At 38.2% G+C, this 12866-nt stretch overlaps 1 long non-coding RNA gene across 1 annotated transcript; it reads right to left on the bottom strand.

Moving 5' to 3' along the window:
• Positions 1 to 1473: 1473 nt before the first annotated feature.
• On the bottom strand, positions 1474 to 2891 carry LOC138899459 (uncharacterized). The gene is made up of 2 exons (XR_011411111.1): positions 2631 to 2891; positions 1474 to 2002 (listed from the first exon to the last, which is right to left on the bottom strand). It is a non-coding gene; the product is annotated as an uncharacterized lncRNA (long non-coding RNA).
• Between the last annotated feature and the right edge of the window lie 9975 nt (positions 2892 to 12866).

The raw sequence follows: 12866 nt of genomic DNA, 5'->3' as shown, positions 1-12866 counted from the left end.
GAATAAACTCTCGTTATTATATGTTTCTGTCCAGCTGTTCTGCCTCGTTTCTCCTGACAAACGATCCTGAAACTTACTTTTGATGCCTCAAATGGATTCTTTGTGAAATTCTAGTCAAGATAGGATTTTGAATCACTCCATTTGACTTTATAATGAAGGAGATATGTTGGTTTCAATATTTGAAAATAATGCAGATTTTAAAATACGAATTGAGTGACAATTTCGTAATTAATCTAATAAAAATCTGGCAACCCAATTCTTAGTAAAATGACCATAAATTCCTCATACGATGTTGAAATTTGATGATTCCAGTTGCTATAGTTTCAAAATTACGATACGAATCTAATACTTTAATCAAAACAGAAATTGGAGCCCATTTGCTTAATGTGGTAACATTTATGCTTGAAGAAACGACGTAGAAACATCAAAAACGAGCGCACCACAACCCAAACCTATCTGAAACTCACCTGAGCCCCTCGGGACCCGTCTGAACATACCAACAAGTTTCATAACATAACACGGACTTACTCGAGGCCTCAAATCATGCATAACAACATCAAAACCACGAATCACACCTCAAATCAAACTTAATGAACTTTGAATCTTTCAACTTCCAAAACTCGTGCCGAACCTTATCAAATCAACCCGGAATGAGCGCAAATTTTGCACATAAGTCCCAAATGACATAACGAAATTGTTCAAATTCCCGGAACCACAATCCGAATGCGATATCACAAAAGTCAACTCCCGGTCAAATTTATGAACTTTCCAAACCTTCAAATTTTTAACTTTCGCCAATTAGCGCCGAAACCTTCTAGAAACATCCAAATGCAAATCTACGCCTATGCCCAAGTCCAAAATCACCATCCGGACCTAACGAAACCATCAAAACTCCGATCCGAGGTCAAGTACTAAAAAGTCAAACTTGGTCAACTCTTCCAACTTAAAGCTTCCTAGTTGAGAATCATTCTTCCAAATCAATTTCGAATAACCTGTAAACCAAAACCGACGATTTACACAAGTCGTGATACATCATTTGAATCTACTCAAGACTTCAAACGGCCGAACAGAATGCAAATGCTCAAAACGACCGATCGGGTCGTTACAGATAGGATGTCTACATCAAACTTTTTGGGTGCGACCCTTCCCCAAACCTTACGTGAACGAGATGTTTTGTGCATGGGGCTACCCCTTTTATATCATTTAATTTTTTTCATATAAATTTACTTGTAATTAGATATAAGAGATCAGATTTTATAAATATTTTGCATACTAATTGTGCATGAATATTTCAGCTTAAACCCTTGTTCTGAAAGACGACAGGAGTTAAGAATGGCCAGAGAATATAATTAAAAAGCATGATAGCCACTGTTAACTATATATATTATTCCTTTTCTTAGTATACATACACAAGAAGAAACATATCCTACACCCTAAGACTACCACCCAGTATAGCGATATATATCTTCAACATTTCCAGAGCTTAAATAAGTTCCCAAATAAAAACAATCTGATTTCACAATCCATGCACAGTGCTCTGTAAGCTTTGGAAGTTTTTCATCTTCTACACAATATACTGGATCATTAAACACATTAAAGCTTCTATTCCTTGAATCCCACCAAAAATGAAAAAAAAAAAGTTGTCCAAGCAAATCATCGACAAAACGACCAATGGAATTCTTGATTAGCAGTAAGATTACGGTAGCCGAGGTCATCATCACCAGAAGCACAATGAACTTGCTGTTTAGAGGAACTAGATGGAAGTTTGTGTTTAGAGGAACTAGATGGAACTTGCTGTTTAGAGGAACTAGATGGAACCTGAAGATCTACAGGTATATACCTTGCTAAGCATGACAACGAGGAAACCATCCTCAGAGACATTGTTTTCCACTAACGTACTTTCATCCTTCAGAACTTTACTATTGTGAATCAGCAACTGCTGCCCACATGGGTAATTATCTTTTCCTTGCACATCTTCAATGTGTTTTTTGACAGCCATAATCTACAATTCCAAGAAATCACATCTCGCATTACACAAAAAATATCAATTTTAATGACTAATCAATTAAGTGTAGCCCCATCATTTTAAAACTCAAAGCAATCAAATAATTATACCATCCGAGACTCCGGAAATTAGACTGGTAATGTTTTTATTAGTAAAATGCACTTAAACGTTATAAGATTGATAAGGAATTTTAGGTTGAGAGCATTGCGCACCCGATGCTTCTAAACATTGGCTTTATCCTGTAGAACAGGCACGCGAGCACAAGTTATAACAACCATTTAGCTTATGTTAACCTAGGGTATAAAAAAGGTGTGAAGCATAAACATCTAAAAATCAGGATTTTATAGCAAATAAATAAATAACTTCAAGCAAATAACCAAATGTATTAACTGGTAAATAGGACAAAATTGCCAAAAAATGCAAATGAGAGTTAAAGTTGTCTTTTTTGCTCATTCAACACTATCAACTTAGCATTTATGAATATAAACACACACAAAAATAAAAAACGAGAAATGAGAAAGGAAAGGTGAAATTTTGAAACTGGAATTGCATCACAAATGCAGGTATAAATATAAAAGAAAAGGACGCCAAAAAAAAAAAGAGAGAGAGAAGGAAAAGGACTAACGGTATCGGAGGGCTGAACCCTAATTTCGAAGTGACTGCCTTTGAGAGTCTTTACAGTGAGCTTCATTTCTGCCAATTAGGAGTGAGAAAAGAACAGGGCTTCACAAAAAAGAACGAAACCCTAGAAACTCCAAATGCTGCTATGGATCGGCTGCCACTCCCCTCCAACACGACAATGCTTTCCAAGTTTTTGGAATATAAAGAATTTGAGAATTCAGCGCTTGGGGCCTGGGAGTTTCAATTTTCAACTGTATACTTTGCACTTCCTCAACAAATATATGCTGCGCGTGTCTTCCACGTGCCTGAAGCAAAAGTTGCTCTGTAGCAGTGTGTGCCAAACCACAGACCGGCCCAATAACGAGCCCATTATAACAGGCGAAATTAGGCCCAATCGATTCATAGAGCCCGTTTGGACATAAGAAGTTTTTCTTTTTTTTTCGAAATCAGTATTCGATCATAAAATTTTCAATTTTCACTTGAAAATGAATTTTGGAGTTTTTTCGAAAATTTAAAAAATTTCAAAAAGCTGTTTTTCAAAATTTTCACTCACATTACTCACAAAAATTCAAAAATAACCCAAAATTATATTCATGTACGTAAAACCGATTTTGCTGTTGAAAGGTCAATTGGAGTTATCAACAGTAATAAGAAGAAGATGTTGATCAAGGAGAAAGTCATTTTGAAAAAAATAAGGATTTTTTCGAGGTGAATTTGGGTTGTGGAATTTTATATAATATATAGAAAAATTGAGTTTAGTCGACTCTAACAAAATCTTGACTTGGATTAACAATTCGTACCTTTCTAAAAGCATTAAAACGCTATTAATTAAATGACCCTAATCTTTTTCTTCTCTTTATATCACTGTAGTTATGTGAAGATATTTTTGGTTGAAATGAGAAATATTTATATAGCTAATATGCATCATTAAAAAAGTAGACGCCGTAGCCCTTGTGTTCATCTTTTATTTCTTTTCATACTTTTTGGATAAATTATCTGAGTAAGAGTATATTTGGAAAAAAAAAACCTTGGTTTCCTAAAGGGAAACTTATTTTGGACCAAATTGATTTGGCTAAAAGAACACTTACTTTGGACCGACGAGAGTATATAACCGTGCATTAATCGAGGCGCTAGCTTTATGATACCTGTACTCAATTGTAATTTCAACATACGTATCGAGGTAAATACCAAACTGAATTCTACAAGGAGAAATGAATAGCATCATATCCTATCTAAGGAAAAATGAAGTTAAGAATAACTAGATTAGGATAACTAAAAATAAATAAATCCATTATAAATTATAAAACTCAGTCTGTTTCCTTCTTTATCACTTTACTTTAACAAGAAGACAAACATCCTATTCCTTAAGACCAGTAAGTATGGCGATCCATATAATATGATGGGTTAGTAGCATTAAACTGCTCCAAATAAAAACCATCCGGCCTTACCTCCCATTTACAGTAATTTAGAACATTTATATTTGCTCCATGGTTGACACAATAATATGGGTTGTCAAACACATTAAAAGCCTTTGTAACGACCCGACCGATCGTTTTGAGCTCTAGCGCGTCATTCGGTGGTTTGAGGCCTTGAGTAGTTTCACTTCATGCACTATGACTTGCACGCGTAATTGGAATTGAATTTCGGGAAGTTCGGAGTAGTTTCAGAAAGAAAATTATAATTTCGGAAGCTTTATGGAATAATTGACTAAGGTTTGACTTTTGAGTAAACAACCTCAGAATCGGGATTTGAATGTTCCAATAGGTTCGTATGATGATTTTGGACTTGGGCGTATATTCGGGTTGAGTATTGGGTGGTCGAGAAGCCTTTCGGCACTTATTGTAGAAAGTTGGCATATTGAAGGTTTAAGAATTTCTTATGTTTGGTTTGAAGTAGACTTTGGTGTTATCGATGTCTGTTTGATATTTCAAGCCTTGAAATAGGTTTGTATCGTGATTTGCGACTTGCACACAAAATTTGGCGTCATTCCGGGATGTTTAAGTATAATTCGGACGTGTTCGGCGAAGTTTGAATGTTTGAAAGTTTAAAGAAAGGTTTGGATCATCGATTCGTAGTTTTGATATTGTTTGACGTAATTTGAGGCTTCGACTAAGTTTGTATCGTATTTTGGGATGTATTGGTAAATTTGGTTAAGGCACTGGGTGGCTCGGGTGAGTTTCGGACAGGGTTTGAATCAATTTGAGCCTTGTTGAAGTTGCTGGGATTTTTCTGTTGCTGGTGCGATCACTTCTGCGAAGCCTTGGTCGCAGAAGTGAGATGAAGGTTGCAGAAGCGGCTGGGAAAAGGGCAAGGCAGTGGTCGTAGGTGCGAAGAAATTCCCGCACCTGCGTGATCGCAAATGCGGTCGCTGGCAACGCAGGAGCGATGGGAAGCGCAGAAGCGCAATGGTGGCCGGCACCTGCGGTTGCGCAAAAGCGGACATTCTGCCGTAGGTGCGATGGAGCGCTGGGAAGTGCACTTCGCAGAAGCGAGCTTTGTCTCGCAAAAGCGAGCTCGCAGGTGTGACAAATTCGTCCGCATATGCGAAAGTCACTGGGCAGTGGGGTATTTTTAATCCGAGACTTAGCCAATTTCTCTTAAAGTTTTATTTGGTCGGGCGATTTTTGGAGCTATTGGAGGGGAGATTTTCATCATCTATTGTGAGATAAGTTATTCCCACCTATTTTAAGTTAAATACATGGATTCTATAAGGATTTAAACATGAAAATTAGTAAACATTTGGGGTTTTGGTAGAAACCTAAAAATTGATATTTTTAGATTTTTACCACGAAATTGGACATGGAATTTAGGATAAATTATATATTTGAGTTTGTGGCGTTATGGGTAAAGTTTATCTTTCGAAAATATTCGGAATCCGGACACGTGAGAATTTATTGACTTTTCGAGCGGAATTAGGGATTGCTATAAATTGATTAATTATAAGCATTGGAGTATATTTTGATTAATTTGCACATTGTTTAACTAGTTTCGGGTCGTTTTGCTTGAATTGAAGAATTTGAGAGGCATTAGAGCTGGTTATGGAGCTTCGGAGCGAGGTAAGTCTCATGTCTAACCCTATGAGGGGAAATTTTTTCCGTAGGTGTTATATTCTTATGTGCTACATGTTGTGGGAGATATGCACGTATGAGGTGACGGGTGTCCGTGCATATGCTAGGATTCCTGATTATGTCCGGGGTAGATTTAGGTGCACGCCCTGCTATAATTATACTATTTGAGTTATCTTTGCTTGTTTAATTCCTTTATTTCGCGTTGTGACTTGAAACTAGACTTGCATTGGGTGATAGACTCGCTATTGTAGAGAGGTGACGAGCTACCTGACAAATCCGCAGAATAATTTGTGTTTTTCCTTACGAAATTCTCGCGCGTTGTGCGTTTTTATTGAAAAGCTTCTTTAAATTTCATTACTCACAAGTATCTTCGTGAGTGAGGTCAAGGACCAGTTAAAGTATCATATTCTCATGGGAGCGAGTCGTTCGCCTCGACAGTATAATAGATGTATCTATGGTTCGTGTTGTTCAACCCTCGGCAGTGCACACGTTATTTTGGGATCGGGCCGTCCTCGACATTTCTATAAATACTCTTATGGGATCGGGCAGCTCGCCTTGGCAGCGTCATGCGTAATATTTAACAAAAACAATCGTATCCGTGAGTTTTCCTGATTTGAGCTGTGACTATCTATCTGGTGGGGACCATTTTTCACTTATAGTCTGGTTGAGGAAGTGACCGATAATTGAAGGCTTGCATTTACTGTTCAGAGTAGGATCGTACCATGTTCTTAACTTTGTTTACAAAGTTTTTACTGTGCCTCGTACTTATTTACTTTTGGTTGTACTTGATTTATTGGACTACTAGTAAGTGTCGATATCGACCCCCCATCACTACTTCTCCGGGTTATGCTAGATACCTATTGGGTATGCGTTGATTTACGTATTCATACTATATTTGCAGCACTTTTTGTGCAGGTGTGTATATATATATATATATATATATATATATATATATATATATATATATATATTCCCAGTGGTCCTTTGAGCGCAGAGGCGCGACTATTGCGGGGACTTTGTGGTGATCTGCATTCCATGTTACGATTCACAGCATACAGAGTCTCCATCAGAGTTATTTACATTCTCCTGCCTAACTTGCATTCCAGATAGATATTGTATTTTTTGTATTTCTCGGTAGATGTTCATGCACTTGTGATACCTGATTTTGGGAGTTCCTACTGGATGTTCATTATTATAGTTCACACAATTATTATCATTTTTCATTGTAATTCACACTTTATACAGAAATTTATAAAGAGAATTCGCGGGCTCCTACGAGTACCCGATGTTTATTTTATTTATCTAATGGAATTTATAATTTCAGAATTTTTAAAATGAGTAATTAAGTCAATAATTCATCGTTGGCTTGCCTAGCGGCGACGTTGGGCGCCGTCACTACCTCTAGGGAATTTTGGATCGTGATAGCCTTATTTTGTGAACCCACCAAAAGTAACTATAGAACAAAGTTCTATCAAACAATGTCTCACAAAATGACCAAGTAAAGTCTTCATCTACGACAACATTATTGTATCCAAGGTCATCATTCTTTGAGGCACAATGAATTTGCGATTTGTGGAGAATCAGAAGGATGTTTGTTGATAATATGTACCTCTTACTTTGTAGAAAAGATACATTTTTTGGCTATTGAAAGGTCAATGGGTACGATCAGTAATAAGAAGTTAGTTGATCAAGGAGAAAGTCAAACTGAGAAGATAAGTATTGAAAATGAAAGGGGGATTGTGGAGTTTTATACACACACAAAAAATTTGAGATTAGTCAGATGGGGCAACAAAATCTTGATATGGATTCCAACAATTTGTAGTTTTCTAAAATTACAAAATCACTATTATAAGTACTTGATTTTTTCTTTTTACATATAGGATAACAAATAATTACTCTCATTATCTTATCCCAAAGTTTAAACCACATATTTAAAATTTACGGGTGAAGGTTTTTTTTATTTTTTGTTTTACTGGTAATCAATCGTCCTCACAAAGTTTAAGTATGTAATTAAAACTTGATGATAAGTTAACGAAGTTACTAATTAGGAGTATGTATTATTCATTCTCTAGATATCCATATACTTAAAGGAAGATACACAATATGTTGGCATAAATCAAAATTAATTTATTTCTATCCAAATGAATGGAATTAATTTGGCTCATCTTCGAATGGGTCAAACAATGTAGTTGAGCTTCACAAAATGTGCCAACTTTAGTAGTCCACCACATATATTTAGATCTCATTTCATCTTTATGTTCAAATTCATGCCATGTGTCAGAGTGACATAGCATACCAAGCTGTTTCATTCTTTACCACTTAAACAAGAACATAAATGTAACAACTCGGCCGGTCATTTTGAATGTTATAGCCCCATTCCCCCATTTACTACTTATTCATTGCTCAATTGTTGTTATGTGACTTGCCGGGGTAGTTGATTTGGTTCCGGGGATATTTCGGAATGAGTTGGGATACTTAGTTCCAAGGTTGGAAGCCTAAGTTGAAAGAGTTGATCGGATATTGACTTATATGTAAACGGCTCCGGAATAGAGTTTTGATAGTTCCAATAGCTCCGTATGATAATTTTGGACTTAGGATTGTGTCCGAATAGTGATTTGGAGGCCCGTAGGTGATTTTGGTTTGAAATGGCAAAAGTTGAAAAATTAGAAGTTTGGAGAGTTGAGAGGTTTAACCGAGAGTTGACTTTGTGGTTACCGGGCTCGGATATTGGTTTTGAAAGTTTTTGGGTGACTGTGGATCGGTTGACCAAGTATGCATTTCATTCCTGTTTGGACTACTTATTCTTCAGAGCTGTTGGTTGAGATCTACATCCGCGAGATTGTTTGCCTTCATGGTGTGCCGGTGTCCATCATCTCAGATCGAGGCACGTAGTTTACATCACAGTTTTGGAGAGCGGTGCTGTGAGAGTTGGGCACAAGGGTTGAGTTGAGTACAACATTCCACCTTCAGACGGACAGACAGTTCGAGTGCACTATTCAGATATTGGAGGATATGCTACGTGCTTGTGTCATAGACTTCGAGGTTTCTTGGGATCAGTTTCTGCCGCTTGCCGAGTTTGCCTACAACAATAGCTACCAATAGAGCATTTAGATGGTTCCATATGAGGCTTTGTATAGGAGGCAGTGTCGGTCTCCAATGGGTTGATTCGAGTAGGGTGAGGCTAGGCTATTGGGTACTGACTTGGTTCAGGATGCTTTAAACAAGGTTAAGTTGATTCAGGATCTGCTCCACACGGCGTAGTCTAGACAGAATAGTTACGCCGATCGAAAGGTTCATGATGTTGCTTACATGGTGGGGGAGAAGGTACTACTCAAAGTTTCACCCATGAAGGGTGTTATAATGTTTGGGAAGAAGGCAAGTTGAGCCCTCGGTGCTTGAGAGGATTGGAGAGGTGGCTTATAAGCTTGCATTGCCGCCTAGTCTGTTAAGTATTCATCCAGTGTTTCATGTTTCCATACTCTGGAAGTATGTTGGCGATCCGTCTCAGGTTTTGGACTTCAACACAGTTCAGTTGGATGGTGATTTGACTTATGATGTGGAGCCGGTGGCCATTTTGGACAGGCAGGTTCGAAAGTAGAGGTTAAAGAATATAGCTTCAATAAAGGTGCAGTAGAGAGGTCAGCCAACCGAGAAAGCTACTTAGGAGACCGAGTGAGAGATGTGAAACAGATATCCACGCCTATTTGAGACTCCAGGTATGATTCTAGACCCGTTCGAGGATGAATGTTTATTTAAAAGGGGAGGATGTAACGACTCGACCGGTCGTTTTGAGTGTTATAGCCCCATTGCCCCATTTACTGCTTATTCTTTGTTCAATTGTTGTTATGTGACTTGCCGTAGTAGTTAGTTTGGTTCCGAGGATGTTTCGGAATGAGTTGGGACACTTAGTTCACAGGTTGGAGCCTAAGTTGAAAGAGTTGATCGGATGTTGATTAATGTGTAAACGAATCTGGAATGGAGTTTTGATGGTTCTGATAGCTATGTATGGTGATTTTGGACTTAGGAGTGTGTCCAGAGAGTGATTTGGAGGTCCGTAGGTGAGTTTGGCTTGAAATGGCGAAAGTTGGAAAGTTATGAGTTTGAGAGTTGAAAGGTTTGACTGAGAGTTGACTTTGTGGTTACGAGGATCGGATTTTGGTTCTGGAAATTGGAATAGGTCCATTGTGTTATTTATGACTTGTGTGCAATATTTGAGGTCAATCAGAGTTGATTTGATAGGTTTCGACATCGAAAGTAGAAGTTAGAAGTTTATAAGTTCATTGGGCTTGAATTGGGGTACGATTCATATTTTTGATGTTGTTTGATGTGATTTGAGGCCTCGACTAAGTTCGTATCGTGTTTTAGGATTTGAAGTATTTTTGGTTGAGGTCCCGGGGGCCTCGAGTGTGATTCAGATCATGTTCGGCACATTTCGGTACTTGCAAGACTGCTGATTTTGCTGGTGCTAGTGTCCTTGTACGCGATCGCGAGAGGAGGATCGCGATCGCGAAGTGTTATTGTGCCAGCTAGGATTTTTTATTAAGTTTTCGCAAGCTTAGTTCTGCGATCGCATAAGCTGGTGAGGCAGTGAGTCGCGAACTCATGGGTAAGGTCGCGTTTGCGAAGAGGAAAAGAGAAGGCTGGGGTTCATGCGCATTTGTTCATCGCGATCGCGTGGAGTCGTTCGCGATCGCATAGGTCTGAGGAGTCAGTGTATCGCGTTCACGTGGGAGTTTTCACGTTCGCATAAGAGGAGTTTTGGGTAGCTGAGTTTTGTGCTTCACGAAAGCGAGGTACTTTTCTCGTTCGCGAAGTAGGACGTCTGGGCAGATTATAAAAATCTCATAACGAGGGTTAGAGTGAAATTTCACAATTTGTTTTTGGGAGCTCGGATTAAGGCGATTCTTGGGGAGATTTTCAAGGGAATATTAGCGGGAAATAAGAAGAGAGTTAATGAAGCATTATGAGTGAGATGTGATACATAGATGAAAACGGTAGATCAAAAAGATGACGGTATTACAAAATCTATAGTCAAGTGAAGGAAAGGACGAGAGGTTAAAGGCCTTGAGACAACAAAAGAGTATAGGCCGTAAATTCATATCCTCATTTCGAGAAATAAGTTCATGAGTCCAACGTGATTACCAAAAGGAAAATCTAGACCCCAGAGTAATAAGAAATCAGCATGGACTGATGAACAAGATAAGCTAAACATGAATTAGGGACTGAGTGATTTGATAATAATCAGCATTATGAGAATTTCATATTTGCGTCCCGGCGATAATGGAATAGACGACAGAAGAATACCCTTTTAAGGTCATTCAGGAAGACGCTTCCCTAAAGCAAGCAATATGAGCAAAGTTAAGCTTAAGGGATTGTATGTGCCAGTTGCACTAAGTGTCACCATTGCGAGTAAGGGAATTTGTTATCTTTGGTACAGAAGGATTGCCGCAAGGCGAGTAAGGGTCATTGATGTTATGAAACGATGCCAAAGATAAAGAGGTAAAACATCTATAGGTAGATCCTCGTGGCTTCATATCTTAGTACTCCCCTAAATGGGGGAATATGGAGTGATGTGGCATTAAGTCAGAATTAAGTGGTTCTAGTGACTATGAAATGGTAAAAGAATGCGATAAAAATGAGAAAAGTAATGAGATTGCACTGATCCAAATCCTATAGATATGCTACGATTCCAGAATATTGTGCAAGCATGACGTCAAGGAGAGGAAGTAAGGGTTCCTACCCGAGCTATTATTAATAAATAAGGAGCCAGTGTGAGACGTAAGTTAAGGAAAAGGAAATAACCCAAGAAAGATTACGCGAAATATTGAGATGAGAATGTGCCAACGAGTAGTTAGTAATTGATCAGGAAGAGCCTAGTTATGGCTAAACAGGAGGATACAGACGAGTCAGCAGATCGTGTAAAATAAATATAGTAAACCCCAATATAGTGAATTCAGCCTCGCAGTTATGACATCGTGATCATTGGGAAATATTTAGATAGGAATTTGGGTAGTTAAAGGTACCATATGAGTGTTACGGAGATAAAAGAGAGTGCCACTGGAAGTCAGTCAAAATATCAAGTTCAGAAGCAACCCTACAAGCACAATGGGGTGGAAGTAAGGAACTACGAATAATTATAGGCAAGGAAGGACATCAAAAAGGTCCATCAAGTATACAATGTAATAAGCTCACAACTTTACAAGAGTCAGAGGATCCTCCCTAAGTACTACAATGAAACACTAGCTGAGGAAGTAAGGAAGAAGGCTTCGACCTAAGCTCAGTGACCTAAAGAGGAAGTGATCTTATAACAACAGTCTCACAACAACGTTGTATGTACTCCATGAGAAAGTGGCACCTACCATGGCTAAGGAACGAGAAGAAAAATCAAAAGTAATATTCGAGACCATGTGAGTTGCACAAAAATTCTAGCATGTGTGGGAACTAAGATAAACTAAGTATACACGCAACAGAGGGGCAGAAAGACTAGGAAAAGTAATAGCTTACGTTTAAAGGAAGCTCAGAGGGAAAAAAAAGGATTATGCACTTAAGACTTCAGAGTGATATCCATGCACCATATATTTTGTCATTCATACAGCCGTAGGAGACTCCGGAATAAGTTAAAAGAAAAAATAAATTGAGTCCAGTCCATAGACAAAGGATTGAATTGTTAGAAGATTGTATCATGGATATTCCATAACGCCCATGAAAGGCTAAACGTAATAACTAATACCATGAACCGCCGATCGGGAGGTAGCTTAATCCTACATAAAGGCTGGTCAGAAGAAAGAGGAAGCTAAAGAGTTATATCAACGAAGTAAATCAGAAATTTGATTATTGGACACAAAATATTATAGAAATCGTGATTGAGAATATTACAGGATCACTCTTAATATTAGAGGTACCAAAGGGATAGTACAACATTCATATTCTATAATGGCCCTACGATAAAGCCGGTAGTACCAGCCTCATAAGAAGTCAGTACGAAGCTTCAAGTTACGGACGTGAATTATACCTATGTGGAAGGGAGGGCATGAAAGAGATAGAAGATGCGATGCGAGATTTTAAGGTAAGTAAGGTAAAGGTGAACACTATACAAGATACTCAAAGGCAGAAGATCATGAATTGTCCATGCTTCGGGTAGAAGGCTAGAAGCACTGGGATTCAATATCCAA

This window comes from Nicotiana tomentosiformis, chromosome 9, assembly GCF_000390325.3.
Source record: "Nicotiana tomentosiformis chromosome 9, ASM39032v3, whole genome shotgun sequence".
In the NCBI taxonomy this organism is placed as follows: domain Eukaryota; kingdom Viridiplantae; phylum Streptophyta; class Magnoliopsida; order Solanales; family Solanaceae; genus Nicotiana; species Nicotiana tomentosiformis.
Note: the sequence above shows the minus strand (reverse complement) of the source record. Positions and strands in the feature narration are given on the sequence as shown.